This window comes from Caretta caretta, chromosome 2 (genome assembly GCF_965140235.1).
Source record: "Caretta caretta isolate rCarCar2 chromosome 2, rCarCar1.hap1, whole genome shotgun sequence".
NCBI classification, from domain to species: Eukaryota; Metazoa; Chordata; order Testudines; family Cheloniidae; genus Caretta; species Caretta caretta.
Genome location: NC_134207.1, coordinates 139,475,831 through 139,500,397, shown reverse-complemented (window position 1 = coordinate 139,500,397; position 24,567 = coordinate 139,475,831). Strand labels below are relative to the sequence as shown.

General features: G+C 39.0%; 1 long non-coding RNA gene across 1 annotated transcript; it reads left to right on the top strand.

Annotated features, from left to right (window-relative positions):
* On the top strand, positions 1–24,567 carry LOC142070831 (uncharacterized). Its single transcript, XR_012666754.1, has 3 exons — positions 1–84; positions 5,453–5,507; positions 24,164–24,567. It is a non-coding gene; the product is annotated as an uncharacterized LOC142070831 (long non-coding RNA).

The window sequence follows — 24,567 nt, the reverse complement described above, 5'->3', positions numbered from 1 at the left end:
CTTTCAAGTATTACTTCAATCTTATCTGGGATGGACCACAGCCAGCAAGCCTTTGTCCAAGATCCACACCCCATTAGGCAAAGGGTAAGTCACTAAACTAAACTGATTAGGTTGAATGAGATGTAGAGATAGACGTCATTTGCATATTGAAGTCTCCACAGTCCCTCTTTCACAAGCCCTCCTGACCACCCTATATATGTTTCAAAGAGGGGTTGGGAGGATGTCAGAGATCCTATGGAACAATACAGAAGACAGCCTTTTGAGCAGATGACTAATTGCTAGTTTTTAGCACTAGCATTGCTATTACTAATATCTATTTCAACATTTAATCACAGTGAACTCAGTTTGAAGTCAAAACAGGAGTACATCAGGAGTGTGTCATGTCTGCAGTTCTCTTCAACATTGCCATCAACTGGGTAGTGTGATGTCCAACAGAAGATTTGACAAGAGGCATTAAATGGACGCTCTTCTCATTCCCTGAAGACTTGGACTTCGTAGATGATGTCGCTCTCCTATCACATAGTCAACACCATATATAAGAAAAAACAACTCGACTCAACACATTCCGCCAGCAAATTGGACTGAAAATCAACCGCAATAAGACAGATATCATGACCTTTAATATTGCCTCACCATCACCAATACAGATAGAGGATTATGTTCTCACCAACGTAGAAACATTAACATACTTGGGCAGCACCATCAGCCAGGATGGTGGAACAAGCCAGGACATCCGGAACAAAATCAGTAAAGCCAGGAACACCTTCAGGAGCTTAAGTACAGTCTGGAAATCATCAAAATACAACAAACTAAACTCAATACTTATCAGAGCTGTGTACTTTCAACACTACTTTATACTGCAGAATGCTGGGGAATGAGAAAGTATGACATGTCCAAACTGTCTTCATTCCATACAACCTGCCTCAGAAAAATCTTCCATATCTTTTGGCCCAGAACAATCTCAAACCAAGATCTATTGACACAGTACAGCCAAGAGGATCTGGGCACCATCATTGCCAGGAGGTGTTAGAGATGGGTCGGTCATGTGCTTTGGATGGAAACTGATTCCATCACCAGAGTAGCAATAAGATGGACACCCAAAGGCAAGTGAAAATGGGGTCACCTGAAAACAACACGATGAAGAGCTCTGGATGCTGAGCTGAAAAACCTGGGGCACAGGTTGGATTAGATGACCTTCTAACCCTGATATTCTATGAAATGATTTGAGCTTTGTGTAGATAAGCTTCATTTTTTCCGTGCGTGAATACAAAAATTTCTGATAAAGAATGCCTACAGATTCTGGAGAAGGTTTTTTCTAGAGAGCCTTGAATTTATTGCATTATACAAATGTGTCATTCTTCCCTTTTGAAGTGTTAAAGGTACTTTATGATAATGAAGCATATTCTCAGTGGTCTATATTTCTCAGTTTGAAGAAGACATCTAGGGTGTGATACATTAGAAATTATCATGCATATAGAAACTTCATACAAAAGTATCTCTCAGGAATTAGGAGTCTATAATAGTATGGCCTTGAATAATAGTTCTGTGATGGTGAATATTACAGCTCCATTGTAGACAGTATTTGTTGCATTGAGTATATTTCTCAGTTTTAGCACATTATCATTAAAGCTGACATTTCTCATGTCCCATCTTGCATCTGTTGAGCACAAAACTTCCACTGAAGTCAAACATTGAAAAAAACCCTGGAAACTAATATTTTGTAATATAGATTGAAAATTTATACTGTATAAGTATATTACAAAATATTTGTCAATATGCAACTGCTGTCAATTATTGTTTTATTGTTGCAGTACCATTTGTAAACCAATAACCAGAGATTATGGAGTTCAATATATCTATTAACTGGTATAATCCTGAATGGTTACTTTACACTGTTAGTGCTTTACATTCAAGTAATTCCAAAGTACTTTACAAGATTTACAAAGTATGCAGAATAATAAAATAGATGAAACATCTGTTAAAATATTTTATTTGAATGTTTAGCGTGATAAGTTGAGGGAAAAAATGTTCAAATTCTCTTACAGCTCATACTGTCACTTAAACATATACACATGTAAAATCTCATTGCACATCCCCCCCCTCAAAAAAAGATTATCTTTTGCACAGCTGCAATGTATAGACTACAAATTCTCTTACACACTTCAACCTTACATCAAGTACATTTTAAAGCATGACTAGAGATTTTTGCGATCATTACCGTGCTTGTTTTTACCCACCACATATGGCTCATATACCCATCCTCCAGCTTAGCTCCCCACTGCTAGCCTGAAACAACAGCATCTTGTTTCTTTTCCATCATAGGCAGGTCGGAAACTCAACCCTCTTCTAAACAAAGGCCAAAAAACTAAGGCCTGTTCTCCATGTACAGGCTATAGACAACACCCTTCTCCCTTCCCCACTTTGAGGCTCTATCTATTGGATTAGATATCCATTTATACTCATTCATTTGATGCATATAACCCTAACCTTTCATAAAGTTTTGCAGATGAGCAAGGCCTTCTGGAAATTAAAAATAAAAAAAGGTTTTCAATATGCTGCACTTAAGGGAGCATGACTGATTTTTGGTAAAAGAATACTCTCAGTTAATTGGGGATAGCTAATCAATACTGTACTACACACACATAACATATCATAAAACACAAGGGTGGGTATCTGGCCCACTGATACTTGTTCTCTACTTGTTCTTCATCAGAATGAATCCGATGAAGTGAGCTGTAGGTCATGAAAGCTTATGCTCAAATAAATTTGTTAGTCTCTAAGGTGCCACAAGTACTCCTTTTCTTTTTGTTCTTGGAACTAATCCTGGGAACATTTAGAACCAGGCAAAATGCTTATAGGAGATTTTCCTGAGTTAGGCCTGTGGGACCAGGCCCTCCTGTTGTATGTGTTCATATAATCAATTTAGAGAAAATCATGACAAATATGCATTAAAAAAAATTAGGCTTCTCTGTTTGCTCTGTTTCTCCAGTATAAAAACAACTTTTATGATGATGTTGACTGCTAGGTGAAAACCTTCAATAGACTGGGGAAACTGAGTACTTTGTAAATTCAAATATGGGTTCTTTTTCAGACTGTAGCAACACACTGTCCACATTTTTTATTTTGTAGAATTTTTTTTTAAAAGCGTGTCTTTTTGCAGAGATGTCAGTAGACTCTCTAAACATACTTGCTCAATGTAGTCTTCAGATATCTTGATGCATTTTTAAATAGCTAAATGTAAATATATAAAGCTAGGAACAAAGAATGTGGGCCATGCTTACAGGATGGGTACCAGTGACTCTGAAAAAGATTTAGGGGTCATGGTGGATAATGAGCTTCCAGTGTGGTGCTGTTGCCAAAAGGGCTAATGAGATCCTTGGACGCATAAACATGGAAATCTTGAGTAGGAGTAGCAAGATTATTTTACCTCTATATTTGGCACTGGTGTGACCATTGCTGGAAGATTGCATCCGGTTCTTGCATCCACAATTCAAGAAGGATGTTGATAAATTGGAGAGGGTTCAGAGGTTAGCCATGAGAACAATTAGAAAACATGACTTAAAGTGATAGACTCAAAGATCTGAGAGAAGGTTAAGGGGTGACTTCATTACAGTCTGTAAGTATCTACATGGGGGACAAATGTTTGACAATGGGATCTTCAGTCTAGCAGAGAAAGATATAACGTGATCCACTGGCTAGAAGTGGAACTAGACAAATTCAGATTGGAAATAATGTGTAAATTTTTAACAATGAAGGTAGGTAACCATTGGAACAATTTACCAAGGGTCATGGTGGATTCTCCATCCCTGGCAATTTTAAAATCAAAATTGAATGTTTTTATAAAAGGTATGCTCTAGGAATTATTTTGCATGAGTTCTATGGCCTGTGTCACATAGGAGGCCAGACTAGAGCTTTACAATTGTCTCTTCAGGGTCATACGTGTGGATAGATGAAAGCTGGTCATTTTGTACTCCTGCCCATTAAAAGCTCAATCCAGTCCCTTTGAAATCAGTAGGACTCTTTCCAGTGTTGTCAATGGAAGTTGCATCAGGCTCCAACAAAGGTGTTGGAAAGGGTAGTGAAGAAGACTAGAGACCAAGTTCTGATTGGCTGGTGATGCAGGCTTTAGGTTTGTTATATTGCAACTGGGCTCATGAGGCTTGAGATTGTGCCTGAGCTAGTGTTTTGAGATTGTTCCCAAAATAAATGATTCCCTCAAAGAGAAATCTGTGTACCTGTGTACTAGGTCCACAACTGGTATATATTCGTGATTAATTTTCAGATTGCTCTGTTTTTCAATATTTGTTTGCTTTTCTGTTTTGGGGGGAAATTAATCATTTTTTTTCCTCTAGACTTTTTCACTAGCCTAACTTGTTGTTTAATACCAATATTTAAAAGCATTGAGAATAAACATTTAAAAATCCAAACCCACTTGGCAACAAATTTTCCTTTGGCCAATATTACCTAATTTATATTCAAAGAGAAATTGTGAATGGAATTTTAATCCCCCAGAGATTATTTTGTTTATCATGGTGCATAACATGCTTCTAAACCAATGAAGCAGCTTAAAGCAATTTAGTCTAGAAGCTTCATAACATAAAACTAAGTATTATTTTCCTACAAAGTCTTCCTCTCTGAGAATTAAAGAGCTTCTTAGTGTTGTGAAGGCCTCTGGAGCCCAAACCTACATGTATTCACACTTCTCTCTCCTTTTGCAGGGGAAGCTTTCAGTGTGCACGAAATGCGGAAGAAGGCCATTAATTTAATTAAGCCAGATGCTCAGCTGGTATAAATCAAAATAGATCAACTGGGTGAAATTTTAGCCCTGTTGAAGTCAATGGCAAAAATCCCCTTGATTTCAATGTGGCCAGCATTACACCCTTTAAGGTCAAGGGAGATATGCTGATTTACACTAGCTGAAGATCTGCCTCCACATTTTATGGACCAAAAGCCTGCCCCACTGAAGCCCCTAGCAAAACTCCTATTGACTTCTGTGGGAGCAAGATTTAACTTACAGTTCGGCACTGTAATACTTTTATTCAGTATTTGAAAAATAATTCCTAATATTGAGCTCTTATATTTTGTTTTTTTGATCTTCAAGTTGAAAAAAGCAATTCTAAATTGATGAACTACATACCAACATCTTGAGCAATATGAAGTTTCCTCCAATCTTGAAGTGAAAAATGGTTATTCTTTATTACATTGGGTACAGATCCCTAACTGGCACATGCTTTACACAGTTTGTAGGTGTGCTGTCAACCTGAGTATAGAATTTAAAATAATGATTGACTAGAATAACATTCACATGAATATGAGGAATAAGTGTGATCAGTAATGAAGAAATCTTTGTGTGCAATAATTTCAATTCATTTTTAATAGCAGATTGTCTTAAGGAAATTACTAGTACAATATTTAATTTAAAAATAATAATAGTACTATCTCCATTTTACAGATGAGGAACTGAGGCAGTAAGCGATTAACATCACTTGCCCAAGATCACACATGAGGTCTGTACAATCTATCTTTTTTTTTAACAATTTTTTAAAAATATCTTCTCTGTGCCAGTTATATTCAGTATTTGCATAAGCAGTTGGGCAAGTCTATTTCTGCTACAGCACACAAACTTTTATATATTAAAAACATTTTGTATCAACAAAAATATCACAATTTATGTGTTAAATTGCAGAGAATAAAGAACTCTTTCACTGAAGGAAAAGTTTCCGGGAATCTGTATTTTACACTTTAACGCATTAAGTATCCAAATTCAATATCTGGGAAACACTTGATTTTTTTGTTTTTAAATGTCTCTGACAAACTTTGGGGTTCTCTAATGGTTCCTTTAAACACAGGCTGTGAAATAGATTTGTAAACAGTGGCCATAAGATTCACCAGGAAGAATGTTTTATTATGATGTTAAAAGAAAAAGAAAATGGTACAGAGTTTAAGCATAGAAGTTTCTGGTTATCAGGGAATAACATACACATTATCAAGGGGTGTGAAGTTCGGTGTAGGATTGGATGGCATAAGGAGTACATAATCTGCAATGTCCCCAATTGGGGGTAAAAGGTTAACGGGTCATAGTACAGACACTGAGATATGAGGGTATGTTGTTCATATAATGGCTATGTTCAGGTGTGGAGTATAATGAGCGGTTATGATGATGAGGATGGATCTACCCTCATTTGGTGGGATTTAATGTTCAGTGAGTTTATGGTTCCAGTTCATATGGTTCAATGGAAAAAGTCTCTCGGTCCCTTTCTCGTAGTTGATGTACTACATTGAATACAGAACCCCATTTTGTTCTGTGAATGTGATCATGTATTTCAAGTGTTACTTAGATTGTAACCTTCACTGTAACCTTCACTTTGTGCTGTAACCACCATTTGGGGAGGTTTGTGTTTGGGAGGCTTTTGTGTATGGATTGGGCACCTAGCTGAATGACTATGAATTACAGAGCAATTAAGGACTGTCAACTCTGAGTGACTCTTCCCTACTGGAACAATGGATTTGCTGGGGGTAGAGATCATTGATTTGAATAGACTTTCTACAAAGAAACCCATCTGGGAGTGGGTTGCTGGAATTCTCTGGTCTAAATACCTCTCAGAGACCTGCCAATTCTCTACCTGATAACTGTTATTTATAGAAGGGAATCTCTGTGAGGTGCCTTTCCAATGCCACAAATAAGCAGGAGTTACTGGAGAGAGTGAAGGCAGGAGAGTATCTAAGGACACTGACCAGAACCAGGATGCACTGGTGGGGTGAGATCAGATGGGAGGTGGGGTTGTTCAGAATGTTGTTGTTGTGTTGTTTGCCTAAGATCTAGTCTGCTTTGTTATGAGTCTTTGTAGTTAAGAAACTCCATTGCTAAGTCTTGGTTTCTTGCTTTATGCCACACTTTCCCTGAATGTTTTAAATAGAAATCAAAACTCCCAAAGCCAGGTGGAATGTGCGGGAGAACACGTCCAAGAAACTGGGGCTTGCAAGGGATGTGACACTAGTTCTACAGTCTAGGTGGATGGACTGTAGGGCCCCACTGTGCAAGAAAAGTGTGAGATAAAGGGCTTGGACGTGGGTGTGCACCTGAGAGAGTCAGAGCTAGGAACAGTGGCCAGTCACTGCCCATAGTCATGAGGCTTAGAATTATGTGTGGTTCAGCTCTTGGGTGCACTTAAAACAGACTGGTGGTCAAGAGGGAGGACAAGGACAAGCTGTAACACACTATACTTTAATATCCTTCCTGGAGTTTCCAGAAAGTTTCAAAATATGAAAATGTACTGGATAATTATAGTATAATTCTATAAGTGTTGGAACTGTAGCTACATACTCTCTGTTCATCAGTATGTCAAAGCACACTATGGAACTTTCAATGGGCAGCAGCAGGATCCACATGACCACCAAGGATATGTCTACACTACAAAATTAGGTTGAATTTATAGAAGTTGTTTTTTTAGAAATTGTTTTTGTGTAGTTGATTTTGTGTGTCCCCACACAAAATGCTCTAAGTGCATTAAGTGCATTAACTCAGTGGAGTGCTTCCACAGTACCGAGGCTAGTGACGACTTCCGGAGCATTGCACTGTGGGTAGCTCTCCCACAGTTCCCGCAGTCTCCGCTGCCCATTGGAATTCTGGGTTGAGATCCCAATGCCTAACGGGGCAAAAACATTGTCGCGGGTGGTTCTGGGTACATGTCATAAAGCCCTCCCTCCCTCCATGAAAACAACGGCAGACAATCATTTTGCGCCTTTTTTCCTGAGTTACCTGTGCAGACGCCATACCACGGCAAGCAAGTAGCCTGCTCAGCTCACTGTCACCCTACGTCTCCTGGGTGCTGGCAGACGCGGTACTGCATTGCTACACAGCAGCAGCTCATTGCCTTGTGGCAACAGATGGTGCAATAGGCCTTATAGCCGTCATCATCATGTCCAAGGTGCTCTTGGCTGCCTCGGTAAGGTCGGTCAGGAGCTCCTGGGCAGACATGGGTGCAGGGACTAAAATAGGAGTGACTCGACCAGGTCATTCTCTTTAGTCCTGCCGGCAGTCCTACTGCACCGTCTTCTGCCAAGCAGCCAGGAGATGAGGATTGCTAGCAGTCCTACTGCACCGTCTGCTGCCAGCCAAAGATGTAAAAGATAGATGGAGTGGATCAAAACAAGAAATAGACCAGATTTGTTCTGTATTCATTTGCTCCACCCTCCCTCCCTCTGTGAAATCAATGGCCGACAATCATTTTGGTGAGGTCTGTTAGGGGCACCTTGAAAAGTTTAATGGACACTCAGTCCTGCCTACAATACTGGGGGTGGGATAGCTCAGTGGGTTGCGCATTGGCCTGCTAAGCCCAGGGTTTTGAGTTCAATCCTTGAGGGGGCCATTCTGTGTGACAGTTGTTCTTGTTTCTCCTTGATGTAAAGCTACCCCCTTTGTTGATTTTAATTCCCTGTGAGCCAATCCCGTAAGCCATGTTGTCAATCACCCCTCCCTCCATCAGAGCAATGGCAGACAATTGTTCCACTCCTTTTTTCCATGCAGACCCTATACCATGGCAAGCATGGATCCTGCTCAGATCACTTTGGCAATTAGGAGCACATTAAACACCATGTGCATTGTCCAGCAGTATATGCAGGAGGATAACTGCCAAGGTAGCCCAGGAGGGGTGGTGGAGGAGGGAAGCACTGGGTGGGGTGGTGGAGGAGGGAAGGACAAGACCACACAGCACTTTCAATTTTAAAACTTTAAAACTTATTGAATGCCAGCCTTCTGTTGCTTGGGCAATCCTCTGGGGTGGAGTGGTTGGGTGGCCAGAGGCCCCACCACCGCGGTCTTGGGTATCTGGGTGAGGAGGCTATGGAACTTGGGGAGGAGGGCAGTTGGTTACACAGGGGCTGTAGTGGCAGTCTGTGCTCCTGCTGCCTTTCCTGAAGCTCAACCATACCCTGGAGCATATTAGTTTGATCCTCCAGCAGCCTCAGCATTGAATCCTGCCTCCTCTCATCATGCTGCCGCCACCAATCAGCTTCAGCCCTCTCTTCAGCCCGCCACTTACTCTCTTCAGCCCACCACTTCTCCTCGTGTTCATTTTGTGCTTTCCTGCACTCTGACATTGTCTGCCTCCATGCATTTGTCTGTGCTCTGTCAGCATGAGGTCAGAGAACATTTCATTGCGAGTGAGTTTTTTTCACCTTCTAATCTTCGGTAGCCTCTGGGAAGGAGAAGATCCTGTGATCCTTGAAACATATGCAGCTGGTGGAGGGAAAAAAAAGGGACAGTGGTATTCAAAAAGACACATTTTATAGAACAATGAGTACACTCTCTCACCAACCACGTGGCTAACAGCAGGGAACATTTCTGTTCAGCCACAGGCAAACAGCCCAGCAGGAATGGGCACCTCTGAATGTCCCCTTAAGAAAAGCACCATATTTCAACCAGGTGACCGTGAATGATATCACTCTCCTGAGGATAACCCAGAGAGATAAAGAACGGATGTTGTTTGAACACCAGCAAACATACGCTGCAATGCTTTGTTCTGCAATGATTTCCGACTACTTGCTGCTGGCCTGGAGTGGTAAAGTGTCCTATCATGGTGGACGGAATAAGGCTGCCCTCCCCAGAAACCTTTTGTAAAGGTATCTGTACTGGCCGCGAATGCCAGGGCAAATTCATCATTAAACACACTTGCTTTTAAACCATGTATACTATTTTAAAAGGTACACTCACCAAAGGTCCCTTCTCCACCTGGCGGGTCCGGGAGGCAGCCTTGGGTGTGTTCGGGGGGTACTGGCTCCAGGTCCAGGGTGAGAAACAATTCCTGGCTGTTGGGAAAACCGGTTTCTCCACTTGCTTGCTGTGAGATATCTACAACCTCATCATCATCATCTTCCTCGTCCCCAAAACCTGCTTCCGTGTTGCCTCCCTCTCCATTGATGGAGTCAAAGCACATGGTTCAGGTAGTGGTGGCTGAACCCCCTAAAATGGCATGCAGCTCATCATAGAAGCGGCATATTTGGGGCTCTGACCCAGAGCAGCCGTTTGCCTCTCTGGTTTTCTGGTAGGCTTGCCTCAGCTCCTTAAGTTTCATGCAGCACTGCTTCAGGTCCCTGTTATGGCCTCTGTCCTTTATGCCCTGGGAGATTTTGACAAATGTTTTGGCATTTCGAAAACTGGAACGGAGTTCTGATAGCACGGATTCCTCTCCCCATACAGCGATCAGATCCTGTATCTCCCATTCGGTCCATGCCAGAACTCTTTTGCGATTCTGGGACTCCATCATGGCCACCTCTGCTGATGAGCTCTGCATGGTCACCTCTGCTGATGAGCTCTGCACTCACCTGCAGCTTGCCACGCTGGCCAAACAGGAAATGAGATTCAAAAGTTTGTGGGCCTTTTCCTGTCTACCTGGCCAGTGCATCTGAGTTGAGAGTGTTGTCCAGAGCGGTCACAATGGAGCACTCTGGGATAGCTCCCGGAGGCCAATTCCGTTGAATTGTGTCCAAATTTGACGCGGCAAGGCCGATTTCAGCGCTAATTCCCTTGTCGGGGGTGGAGTAAAGAAACAGATTTTAAGAGCCCTTTAAGTCGAAAAAAAGGGCTTTGTCGTGTGGACGGGTACAGGGTTAAATCTATTTAACATTGCTAAATTCTACCTCAACTCCTAGTGTAGAGCAGGGCCAAGTGTGAGTCAGGCTAGCATGCTATAGATTCAAAACCCAGCTTGCCATATACTAAAACATCATATAGACAAACCCTTTGATTATGTGACTATCTGAATTATACACAGAGGTCTCTATAAGCAAATACCTGGCATTTGACTGGTTTTGGTTCTCACAGAGGTCTCTGTTAGCAAATACCTGGCATTTGGCTGGTTTTGGTTATTTAGTGAATGTGTAAATGTTCAAACTGTGTATAGCAAAGCTGCCTAGAATTCATTATTGAGGATCTTTTCTCTTCCATTTAGAGTTAGCTGTTATGTCCTTGAGATAGCCTTGTGTGTTCATGTAACTTGCTGCTGTGTCTGAATCTTATTTTATGTATTTATAAAAATAACAAAATGTATAGAAGAAAGACCATGAGATATGCAGAATGGGGTGAATCTTAAGAAGGGAGAAGTATTACAGGACCTCTGATATTCATACAGAAGCACAGACCTTTTTTGTAGATACACTATATGCTATCCCCTAATACACATAATCCAGTCAGCCTTAATGATTCATGCTTCCTTTGTCTTAAATATAACTGGAACTAGGAGTGGACTGAAAAGATGCTCAACTCATCTGGGTGCCTAAGTATCTTCATGATAACTTCTATGCCAGTGAGTGCTCCATGGTGTTGTACACAATCATTTTATTAGGAAGAGACAGTCATTGCTCTGTAGTAAATGCTGACTTCTACATTTAGGCATTCAACCACTGTGGTGCATATGAAGAATATAGTGCATTCTCCCAAAATTAGAGAGTGCAGAATGAGTTTTCTGAGAATTTGCAATTCAATCAGTTAATGAGTTAATAAATGAGTTTATGAGTTAATATTAATTTTAAAATAGTTCCTCTAAGAAACGATGTGCCTGGTGTTAGAGCATTATTTTAACCCTGAATGATCTTAACAGAATAATGCTGACTCTTCAAACATCCATATAATTCAAATTCACTGAAATGTTACTTTTGAAGAAGTTTCTTCTTCAGCAAATAATGTTTTACCATAACGAATTCCTCACAAAACTGTCCTCTCATCTTGTGCTCAATGGGAGAGGCTAAAAGAGTCTTCAGCAAAGATGCCCTCTTTCAAATGGTCACCATCACCCTTTGTTACCAATGGGAGTGAAGCCATCCTCCCCTCAGACAAAGGTAGCCCCTGACAGCCAAAGTTGCTTGAGTGTTCCTTGATAGACAAACATGCTACATTTCAGCCCAAAAGAAAAAATCTTGAAATTTCTTGGGCAATCTTAAGTATAGACATCACTGTGTGCTTTACCTGTAGTCCAGGAAAATGTTCTATACATTTTCTTCCAACAGCATAATTGCCATTTTCGGGATGATATTCCTAAACTTCTCTTCCTCTCAGTTATTTTTTTAATTTTTAAGATGATATTTAACTACTTTTGGTTTCTTCCTTTCAGCGTGTTATCAAGCCATTGCAGATAACTTACTGAGCTCTGCATTGTAACAGGTGCTGAGGCACCTATCGTGTAATGCAAGATGAAGTGAGCTGTAGCTCACGAAAGCTCATGCTCAAATTAATTGGTTAGTCTCTAAGGTGCCACAAGTACTCCTTTTCTTTTTGCGAATACAGACTAACACGGTTGTTACTCTGAAAAGAAAGACAGTGAATTCCTGTCCAAAAGTTGGTGTAAATCATCTAAGTTTGCTTCCTGCTGCATTTTAACAGTGTTTATTAAACTGCTCTTAGTTCTAATACTTGAGCAAGTACATTATTCATGAGATTAAGCTGATGGATATGGCACAGCATACATTCTACTAAATATTTAAACTCTTATAAGAGTTATGCATGATAGCAACAAGAGATTAGACCCTTTCATATAGTTTTTGAAATCAAAAAAAGAGGAATACATATTCCCATGTTCATTCTGTGCAGCAGATATTATGAATTCTCATGCCACCAGTGTTATACATGAACACAAATTGTTTTTAAAACTTTCAGAGAAACATTGCAATTGCTTGGTAAATTATTAGTATATTTTTTTATTATTATTATTATTAAATAGACCTTCAGGGGTTAATATTACTAAGTTATTGTCCCAAAATAGAGGCAATCATCTTTCACTGACATAAAATCCACACGTCAAGAATAAATATATCTGTAAAGTGCCCCTGAACTCTGCGTCTCCTCAACTATAACACCTATATTCATATTACACTGTTTCAAGTAGCTTATTTTTCAGTTCTTTCCAAGGAAAGGGTGGCCTGACCAATCTTACTTTAAATTATATCTTCCAGAAATTCTGACTCACTTTTATTATTATATAGCATACTTGTGCTCTGAAGTATTTTGTTTGTACTCTTGGATGTTCAGTACCACAATAGTTTAGGAAAGAAGATATGCAAATAAATTATTTATACCTCATCCTTAAAACATATTTTTAACTGGGAAAAACTGAAACCTACATCTGTTACCTCTAGCCATACCCAGTCAGGCTGGTATGTTATAATTTCTTATAAGAATAGAACGGGTGGATCTAATCGATACTTGGAAAGGAGGGCCACAAAAGGAAAACTCAGTTCATGGCAATATAAACCAGAACTGTGCAGAGGACAGAAGGATTTTGAGATTTTGAAATCGGCTTTGTTACAAATTTGAGTGAAAATTGAAAATTTTGAAATTCTTTCTGATGGAAAATTCCATTTTTGTTTGTTTGTTTGTTTTGGGTCATTTGAAATACTATGTAATATTGGAATACTATGTTTGGAATACTATGTAATATCATACATAGTAAAAATAAAATAAAAACAATAAAGGTGTTACAAAATGAAAAACTGAAACTATTTATTCCTAAAATGTCAACATGGGACATTTCAACATTGATTTTTTGCATGGTGACAGGTTTCAGAGTGGTAGCCGGGTTAGTCTGTATTAACAAAAACAACAAGGAGTCCTTGTGGCACTTTAAAGGCTAACAAATTTATTTGGGCATAAGCTTTTGTGGGCTAAAACCCACTTCATCAGATGCATGGAGTGGAACATACAGTAGGGAGGTATAAATACACAGTAAATGAAAAGATGGGAGTTGCATTATCAAGGGCGGGGATCAGTGCTAATGAGCCAATTCAATTTAAGTTGGAAGTAGGCAATTCTCAACAGTTGACAAGCAGGAGTGGAAGTCACTTTTGTAGTGTTAACTAGGTCAATATAAACAAGGTGGCCCATTCCAAACAGTTGACATGAAGGTGTGAGTATTTAGCAAGGGGAAATTTTTGTAAAAACAACGAGGAGTACTTGTGGCACCTTAGAGACTAACAAATTGATTTAGTTTCTGTAGTGACCCATCCACTCCCAGTCTCTATTCAGGCCTAATTTGATGGTGTCCAGTTTGCAAATTAGTTCCAGTTCTGCAGTTTTTGGTTGGAGTCTGTTTTTGAAGTGTTTTTGTTGAAGAACTGCCACTTTTAAGTCTGTTATTGAGTGACCAGGGAGATTGAAGTGTTCTCCTACTGGTTTTTTAATGTTATAATTCCTGATGTCAGATTTGTGTCCATTTATGCTTTTGCAGTTTGGCCAATATACATGGCAGAGGGACATTGCTGACATATGATGGCATATATCACATTCAAAAACCAGTAGGAGAACACTTCAATCTCCCTGGTGCTGACTACAGCTGAGTACAGCTGGTTAACTATTCATCATGAGCAATTCATTTGATTGATTTGTCCCTTTTTTAACGTTTCCAGATTGTCCATGAAACAATGGGGATTTTAAATAATTTGTTTATCTTTTTTGACATCAGTGTTTTATGCACATATTTGGCCAATGGTTTTTCAGAAATGGGTTGTGAGCATATGAAATATGGAATCCAGAATTTATACTATGTAGTTGGTCATGTAAATCATATTGGTATAGTTTCATTGGGTGATCAAACCATCAGTCTGCCAATTAGATTACCTAAACTTCAAATAGCAACAGTACTTGAAAGAATTAACACAGGAAGGCTTAACCTTATAGCTAGAGGGTCAGGTGCATTTTAGGGAGAGTGACATGGGAAACAAGATAATCTAAATAATTTTAGGACACATAAAATATTTTCTTGTCCTCTTTTGCACAAGAAAAGGAAGTTATATTGCATATGCAACCCACCTTCCATGTGTCTAAATCCCCTAAACTACTCTGAAAATCTCAACCTTTGTGTTTAAACAAGAACTTTCTCACTATCCATCTTCCTTTAACTTTTTTCTGCAGTAAAATCTTAATACTAATTTTTTGCTATTGTCATTTGCTCCGTGACTTGCACAGGAATGTCACAAATACAGAATTATAAGATCAACGCAGTAGCCTTTAAAAACAACAGATCTGGGAATAGGGCTGATGCAAACATACATCTTCTTTCAATAACATCAAGGAAAATGATTGGCAAGTTATATTATATTTTATAAAGGTTCTCGTCTTCTTTGAATTTGCTGTGGCATAAAAATTACCTCTGTTTGACCAAAGTTTAAAATATATTTAGTAGGATAGCAACTACCAGCAACTCTCCATGTTTCTGCAATACAAATAAAGGCCTTTCCCCTGAAATTTAAAACTGCATATATATATAGCTATATATGAGTTTAAAATTGCAAATATATATACACACACACACACACAAAGAGACAGGTTTCAAAGTAGCAGCCATGTTAGTCTATATCCGCAAAAAGAAAAGGAGTACTTGTGGCACCTTAGAAACTAATAAATTTATTTGAGCATAAGTTTTCGTGAGCTACAGCTCACTTCATCAGATGCACTGAATGCTTATGCTCAAATAAATTTGTTAGTTTCTAAGGTGCCACGAGTACTCCTTTTCTTTTTACATACAAAGAGAGAGAGAAAGAGAGAGAAACCTAGGGCTGCATGAATTGTTCCTCATTACACAAGATTTTGTCACATCTCAGTGCATGTTAACTATAACTACTCAATATATGAAAAGCTGGGTTTGAACCCAAATACCTAATTGCTGTTTATTCTTAATGACGAACATTTTCAGTCACAACAATGCTAGAAATTCATGCAATTAACCACTTTTTAAGTTACATTGGTTATAGTATCACCATAACTAACGTCAGATGCCTACTATTAGAAACAATTTTTCCAAGAAAGTTTCATATTTTGAAAGGATGATTAATATAAGGGCCCAGTGGAATGAAGCTTCATAGTTTATGCTTTTCAATAATGTTAAAATAAATGAACTCAGTTGTAGGGTGGACAGTGGGATGAATTTCAGCATCCTAGTACATATCAGTAATTTACAAATTCTGCACACTGTAATGTTGTAGAGCACAGCAGTTATTGATCTGCTTTAACCCTCGGGAATCAATTCTAAATGAGATCTTCTTTAGTATTTATGTTAGAGGATTAAGGCATAGTACAGTGAAGATACCAATGTTCTATATTTTGAATGCACTTTGTCTAGTCCCCACACACATTTTTGATTTTTGCTCATCTTTTTCTAAATATGGAGGGCCAGATGCTTGGGTGCCATGAGATTGCTTTGCACTGCACCACCAGCATGCTGTGGCTGCAAGCCTTGAGCACATGGGTGAGGGAGGATTATCCCAGTATGATAGTTGTCACAGTGTCTCAAGTGGCTCACAACCATGAGTGCCTACCTCAGGCAGACTGTTAGAAAACAGGGCAATGCCCCAAACTGATGGTGTGTTCTATAATTAGATTTCACCAACCCAGTGACAAATGTGAACTCCTGGATCACTCAAACAGGCTTACCAGGGAGTCACAGACAGTCCCCTTAGACTCTCCAGTCTATCTTGCCACCCAGACAAATGGGACTTTGTGATAAAAGGTCACTTAAACCAAAAATCACACAACATAAGGTTGCTCCCCGCCCCAAGAAACCAATCACTTACCCCAGATCAATTGGTACTCTAGATCTTATACCAAAGACAATGCCAAATATCTGTAGCCAATTCTATAGTAAACTAACTAAAGGTTTATTAGCTAAGAAAAGGAAATGAGAGCTATTGAGAGGCTAAAGCAGGTAATATACATATTCAGGTGAACCACAGTTTATAATTCCAAATGGTGGCAGTGATGTAATAAACTGCCAGTTTCCGAAAAGTCTTTTGAGAGTTCCCAGATTGTCTCTGGGGATCTCCACTTTGCATCTGGTGTACTTCCAAACAGTTCAGAGATCCAGGATCTTTCTTTGAATCCATACTTGTAGCTGCTACTCACAGAAAACAAGCTGACAGTGTCCCTGCACATGTGGGCTTTTCCTTTGATAACAGAGAGTGAGGAATGCATTTAGAGTCTTTGACCACAATCATCACACACAATAACCACTTGCTTTGAAATTAGCATTTCTTTGTTAAAGTTCTTCATTTGCATTCCACAAAGCTCTTCTCTTGTTTGATGTGTTATTTAATTACAGGGTATACACAATGTAAATGCTTGCTACTACATTATATAACGAGATACAGATAAGTGAAAATAATCTAAGTAACATCCCATTAGTTGTCATGAAGTTTTAACACCAAATATACACTTCTACATTTAACAATCACTTTGATCTATACTAATACATAAGGGAATTGGCCTGGGCTCTGGCAAGAGCAGACACCTGGTCTGCCAGTGTCACAATAATGATCCTGCAGCAGCATACATTCAATGTAAGGGCCTGCATACCACACACCCTGCTTACTGTCAGCATAGTTGGAAGGGAAGATACAGCATGGTTGCAACACTGATTCTGAGCTACATTTTCAGCCCCTTATACATATTACAGGCCAGTGTAACTTAGGGCTGGTCTACATGGGGACACGCAAGAAAGTTACTCTGAATTAACTAAAGGTGTGAATTTAAAGCGAGTTAGTTAAACTGCATTAAACCCCTATGTCGACATTCTCATTCCGAATTAAAGTAGCCTTAATGTGTTTTGGTTTAAACCCAGCAGCTTTTATCAAACCAACACCTCAGTTCACCTGAAAGAATACCAAAATACTGTTGCCTAAACCAGGCTTCTGGCATTTCATATTGATGAGGATGTGATCCGTCGTCTAGAAGATTGGACTCTTGGTGATGGGTAAAGAGGGCTTGCCTGTTAACCTTTTTTCTTCCACAACTATGGTTTGGTAAAATAACTCATATGCTTCATTTGTTCTCTGACATGTCAGAAATGCTACAGTGAGCTCAACGGATTGTAAGCCTTCTTGCAAAGCACAGCTTGTTCTTTGCAGAACTCAGGTTGTCTGTTCAGTGTAACTGATTATTCGATACACTAAACAAAGTCCAAAATATAACTTGAACAGTTCAAGATGGTTGAGAACATCTTTGGCTTTGCTACCATGCTCAGCATTAAAAGACTAATTGATTTCATAGCAATATTCCAAAAGAGTGTGGTTGAAAGATTTGGCTGAATAGTGTACATTTATGCAGTACCCATACAAATATTTAAAGCATTCCTTATTGTGACATACCATAGCTTGAATCCTGCAAGCACCTGTTTAAACAGTGTGCGAAACAGTGTACATACAATGCTGCTCATTCTAGTTCCCATATCCATGCAGCAACTCCATGAAATTTCCCAGCCATGTTACCTGTTCCATCATATGCTTGTCGCTGGCAGGGTAACATGCAATGCACCAGTGTGTCTTTCACAACTGTGCACAGGTGTTGTGTGTCAGTTTTATCTAGTTGCATAAAGCTTCTGCAGGCTTCATAAATGTCAAAAGAATTTGTTGACCCATCAAATACAAATCACCATTTGTTCCTTTTCAGATAAGACGGTGGCTTCAGGTCAGCAATTCCAATGGTATTGCTGGATTTCAGGTAGTTTTGCTTTGTATTGTAGAATCTCATTTCCCATGAGAGAGATCATTTCATTCACAATCCCATGTGATAGATAATTTTTGTTAGCAACCCTTGCATTGATGTTTGGATTGTCTTCAGCTCTTAAAATCAAAAGCTTTTGGAGGATTCCCCAGAACGTCTTCATGTCTGCATATTGCCTTGCCATGATAGGATAAGTAGGCTGAATAGCTGAAAGATTGCATCCTTTCTTGTACAATTCAGTCACAGTATAATAGATCATTCAGTTGCATTACGAAGATCACTTTTGTCATCTTCTCTGAACCTAACTATCACATTGTTGCAATCATTGTACCCTTTTTGGTGAAAGCATCTTCAGCTTTCTTACCCACTGCTAACAGAATTTGAGCTTCTCCCTAGTAGCAGTAGCAACAAAAATGCCACGTTCTACTGAAGACACAATCTCACCCATTGGTAATGACTGTGTCCTCATTCTTGAAAGACTTGAAATATTGTGTCCTCATTCTTGTTTCCAGATTGTCTTCTTGTTCCTTCAAGTTGGTTGGTTGGTGAGGAGTAGCTGCTTCAGAGTGACAGCATATCCCAAAACATTCACGTTCCTTGTCATTTGACAATAAAGAAATGTCATCAATAACACTCTTAGAGTGTGCATATTTCCAAACTTCAGTAACTTACTCTTCAGTACTTGATGGCTGCTGTGTTTCTGGCAAGGATGCAATTTTCAGGAACTTTCTTCTATTAATCAGCACTGCACAACCGTCACGCAGTGAACAACATTTCTTGGATGGAGCCAGCTCTTGTTTCTCTTATGTTGGAGGAGGAGATGTTACATCTTGTAACTAAAGTTTAGGTGAGGACTGAAAGAGCAACATTTGCTGCTTTTGGTTTATTGAAAAATATATTGAGAGCAAAGATCATTTAATTGATCTCCTCTTCTCTGCATTTTCAAGCTCTGCATGAGGAGTGGGGTGAATTGGGGCATCAGGGCAAAGGGAGAGGTCGGGGTGTTGGGGATAAGAAAGGGAATCCAGGTGGGGGAGATATTCAATTGTACATGCAAGAGCAAAGTAGAACTCTGAGTGCCAAAGAGGATGTTTTAAGAGTCACAGTTTCCCATGGGAAATTATAGCTGTATCAGCTCTGCGCACAATACTTGATTGGCATTACAAGTGCTGCCTGTTTTCAAAAAGACAGAACCTTCTGTGCTTTTCCAACAATCAATATAGTCTTTATGTATCCACTTAATGGCAGTTCCACCAAGCCTGCCTTTCTGCAGTTTACTTATCAGAATGTCATGTGGGATTGTGTCAAAAGCCTTGCTGAAGTCCAGGTATATTTTGTCCACCACATTCCCCCATCCTCCAAACCAATTACTGTGTCAAAGAAGGAAATCAAGCAGGTTTGTCTTTATTTGTTCTTAGTAAATCCATGCTGGCTGCTAGTGATCACCCCTTCATCCCCCAGGTATTTGCAAATTGAATGTTTTATGCATTGCTCTAGTAGCTTGCCAGGTATACAGGTCAGGCTGACTGATCTATAGTTCCCTGGCTCCTGTTTTTTCCCTTTTTTAGAGATGGGCATTATGTGAGCCCTTCTTCAGTCTTCCGGGACCTCTCCTGTCATCCATGAGTTTCCAAATATTATCGCCAGTCACTCTGAGATTTTTCAGCTAGTTCCTCAGTACCCTGGGGTGAATACCATCAGGCTCTGCTGTATTAAATTAATTGAAATTGTTCAAAAAGTCTCCAATGTGTTCTTTACTTGTTCTGAGCTGCAGCCCTTCCCCTTTATTGTCTATGGTAACTTTGCTAGTCATCTGGTCACATCTTATTTTTTGTGAGAAGACTGAAGCAAAGTAGGACACTGACAATGGTTTTTATAATGGAAGTTAACAAAATATAGGGAAGAGATAAACTGTGTTACATTCATTTTTAATGGCAAATAGGCAGGTTCCTACCTCTGCTCATGACTGCATGATATTTTTCAGTGTAAAAACCCATTATCTGCCGCAGCATATACTCAAGCATGACGCATGCCAACCCATCACATCATAAGGGCCAAATTCTGCTCTCACATTTTTTATTGAAGTTTTATACCAGTGTTAAGTCTGAACATAATTTGATGCTCTATCTTCCTAAATACTCTTAAGATTCTTTTTTATCATCATTGCAGAATTTGGGATAGCTGAACTACCAAATACCTGTTAAAGGGTCATACAACTTTAGCTATTTCCTTCACATATTTTGAACATGACTCAGTTATGGATCTAAAGGTTACAGGATGATACACAGGAAATGAAAATCCTAAATTTCAGGATGTATGTTGTAAGTGTCTAATGGCAATGCATTCCTTTCCTGCAAATTCAGTGGTTCATATGAGGTAACATGATTTTTGCACTGCCAATGGAAACAAGAAAAGTCAAGGAGCAATTTCAGCAGTGTAAAAAGATCAAAAGAAGGTTCATGTAGTGACTTGACTACTAAAGCAGAAATTCTCAACTTGAGTTCAGGCAACTAGAGAACTGCTAGTATTCCAAGTTTATTATCTATATCCGTTTCCAAAACTTCTCAGAACCTCTGCTAAATCCAAAGATAAAAATTGCAATTAGAATTGCCATCACCAATAAAAATAAAATCATGTTCTTTCTTATTTAGAAGATTCATAGTGGAACTGGGAAAATATTTTATAAGTTATACTTTTTAGTTCAGCACAAGCGTGTGTGTGTGTATGTGTGTGTGTGTGTGTGTGTGTGAGAGAGAGAGAGAGAGGTACTCCATTAAGTGTGCCAATAGGTGGGAAATTATGTGTATTTTATTCAGTTCTTTTGATTTTTCTTGTGTAATGTCCAAATGATCAGTCCGTTTGTTTGAACTAGTGACCTATACACTACTCCGTTAGTCATTCACCTTCAGAATTATAATATTCAAGTGGAAGTAATTATGAGTGCCCTAGTTAGTCCAGTATAACCTCATCCAAAGGTTATTGTTACTCTTTCTATGTTAATTGATCAGATTATTTCTTATTTTTTGTATATGTGATTGTTCATCCGGGCTCACACAATGACAGCCAGTGCATTTATCTAAGCCAGTAGGTATCATAACAGCAATTATGCCAGGTCTATGCAACTGGAGGATCTCCCTACATTGAAACCTGATACACTGCCTCCACAGCCACAGCCTAAAAACCTGGTCCACAGAACCTAATCTAAAAAAAATTGTATTTCAGTAAGGAGAGGGTTGATTTGTGTATGAGGTTGCTGTCCTGATTTTCAAACCCTGGCTCCCTGAGGGACCAGCTCTGTCTTCACAACTTCACTTTCCAAGGACACTTTTGTTCCACTGAAATTATTCAAGACAACAAGTACAGAACTCATTGCCAGATGAAATAAGAATGACTGCTAGCCTCACTACATCCAGGGATAAATGCAAAACCCACCTGTTCATGCAAACTTTCCTGCACTAGTACCATCGCGCCCACCAGCACACCCCTGCTATATTCAATAATGATTAAACAACAAACACTAATACACCCAATACTGGCTGTTGCCCAAAGGGAATATCATTGTTATATTTTATTCTTTGGAGGCACTCAGATAACACAGCAATTGGCTCCAATATAAGAACCTGGAGGGAAGAGCAGGTTTACAGGGGCATGGGGAGAATGGTATTGCACAGAGTTCAGTTCCAGGTTCTCCTAATTTTCAAACCCTGATAGATAGTATTTGTTTTCTGGTGGTCCGAGTATCATTTCATTCTTGGAAGACTCCTTTCTCCCCGCCTTTTGTGAGCAGAAGTCACAAACATAGACATATGAACTGTTTCTACATTGGCTTAGATCTTGCAGATTTGTATGGAAGTGTTTCTTCCTACTGAGTACATAAACACTGCTAACTAGTCTTTATGTTACTTATTTATTTTTTCCTGTGTAAAATCAATGAAAATCGTAGTTTTTCAAAAAAATAATTTTAATCAAAACATTATGAAGTATACAAATAACAAAAAGATAATAGATTCACAGAGTGGGAACCATTATGGGCCTGATCCTGCAAACACTTGTGCATGTGCTTAATTTTAAGTACACAAGAAGTCCCACTGAAGCCAATGAAATGACTCATGTTTAAAGTTGAGTGTATAAGTGGATGATTGGGTCCTAAATTCTTAGGGCCAGGCCCTCACAGTTGATCTTCAGCAGCCTCTGTAAGAATGTTGTTTCATCAGACTTGCTACAAAACTATGGATCTACAGAACACAGTTATAGGAACTTTATTGTACAGAAGTGAAACGTAGGCACTGAGGAAACTTGAAGAGCACTGAATCAAAAACATCAATCCAAGGTCAGATATGAGGATACTTGACCCTGATCCCAGAAATTGTCCCATCAGCACTGGCTCAGTTTCAGTGGCTTTCTTGGTATGGACATGTTATTAGGATGTAAGACCAACGAATTACCGAAGCATCTTTACCAAGGAATGCAACTACATAGCTAGCAATCACATGGACACCAAAAGCTTTGGTGGCATGATAAAATCACCAGTGATGGACAGAAATGGAATATCCAGTACGAACACCTAAAGGGCCTAGTTAGAGATCAGTCCAGGTGGTGTTTGATCTGCAAGAAGGCTCTACTCCGTTGGGACTTGCCATGATGATGATGAGATCCTCAGCTGTATCACTGCAGTCAATGCAATTATCCTTGTGTATAACAACTGAGCACCTGGCCTTCTATGTTTAAAACAGTTCAGAATTTACCTTATCAATGGTATTTGCAATATTTCCTTTACGTTGTATGAGGCATGTTGAAAATGTGATCATTTTAATTACTGCACTTTGTAAATGACAAAATCTAATGTCACAGACTCTTCCAATACAATTTGTAGTTTACAGTCGAAGCCAATGAATGTTAATTCACCATCCTACAAGTGTTATTTATTTATACATTAAAAAAATACATCTGCCCTCTGTGTGATGCATTCATCTTCTGTTCGCCCAGTGTCTTGCAAGTGTGAATTTCTGTCTATGGCTTGTATGGCTTGTATGGGGCAGGGACTAAGGCTGGGAGGTGGGAGATCCAGGATCCAGTCCTCCTGCTCCAATAACTTTTTAAATGGGCAATGGCAAAAATAACTGGACAGAGTAAAATCTCATTTCAGACAGAAATATCATCATCATCATCAACAACAACAACATGGCAAATTCCAAATGGACGTAAAGATTAAAAATGACAAAATATTACATGTATTTTTTGAATAATTACAATTTTCTGACACAAACTTTCCTGTTCTTTTAGAGAGCTGTAACTATGTGAGAGATGAATAGTGGCTATCTAAGCATTCCACAAACATTTCTGTTTTCTTCTGAGATCAAATTAATTATTTTGTGTCACGATGATGCCTGTCTTTTTGCAGAATAATTAGTTGTCAGGTTAAACATGAGGTTAACGTGATAAAAAAACTATGAAGTGGCTAATTGGGAAAAATGCAGATTTCAATTTCTCAAATGTGTTGACTTGATTATAAGCCCATATTGCTTTTTATTACTTTTACCAATGAAGTAAATTCATGGCATTATTTTTAAGACAGAGAGTGCAGAAAACAGAGACAAATGAATTCATGTCCTTATATCTTTCAATCTTTAATTTATTTAATTTGCTTGCTTTTTAAAAGTACTTCTTTCCTATTATTTGCAGGATTTAGAAAATATCTGACAATTTGAGAACAATTTGAAAAGAGTTGCATCTTCAGCAAGGAAAAAATATCAATGCAATTTTGAAAAGCCAGTGGTAGCAGAATCTTCAACTGGTCTGGAAATGGAAGAAAGGAAGCACATGACATCATTTTCACATCCAGTGAAAGTGGAAACATCACTCTCAGACAATGATGAAGCTACCAAGAAAATTTCTGGTGCACTTCCTGCAGCCACAGGAGAATATGAATGTTTCCTTGCTTTCTCTTTCAAGAAGGAAGCAACTGACTCTGCTATGGTAAGCCATGGCCATCAATCTAGTTTGAACTAGGGGAAGAGAAAAATTAATTGCAATAATTGTCATGAAATAAAAACACAAATGTGTGAATTTACTTGAAGTTGACACAG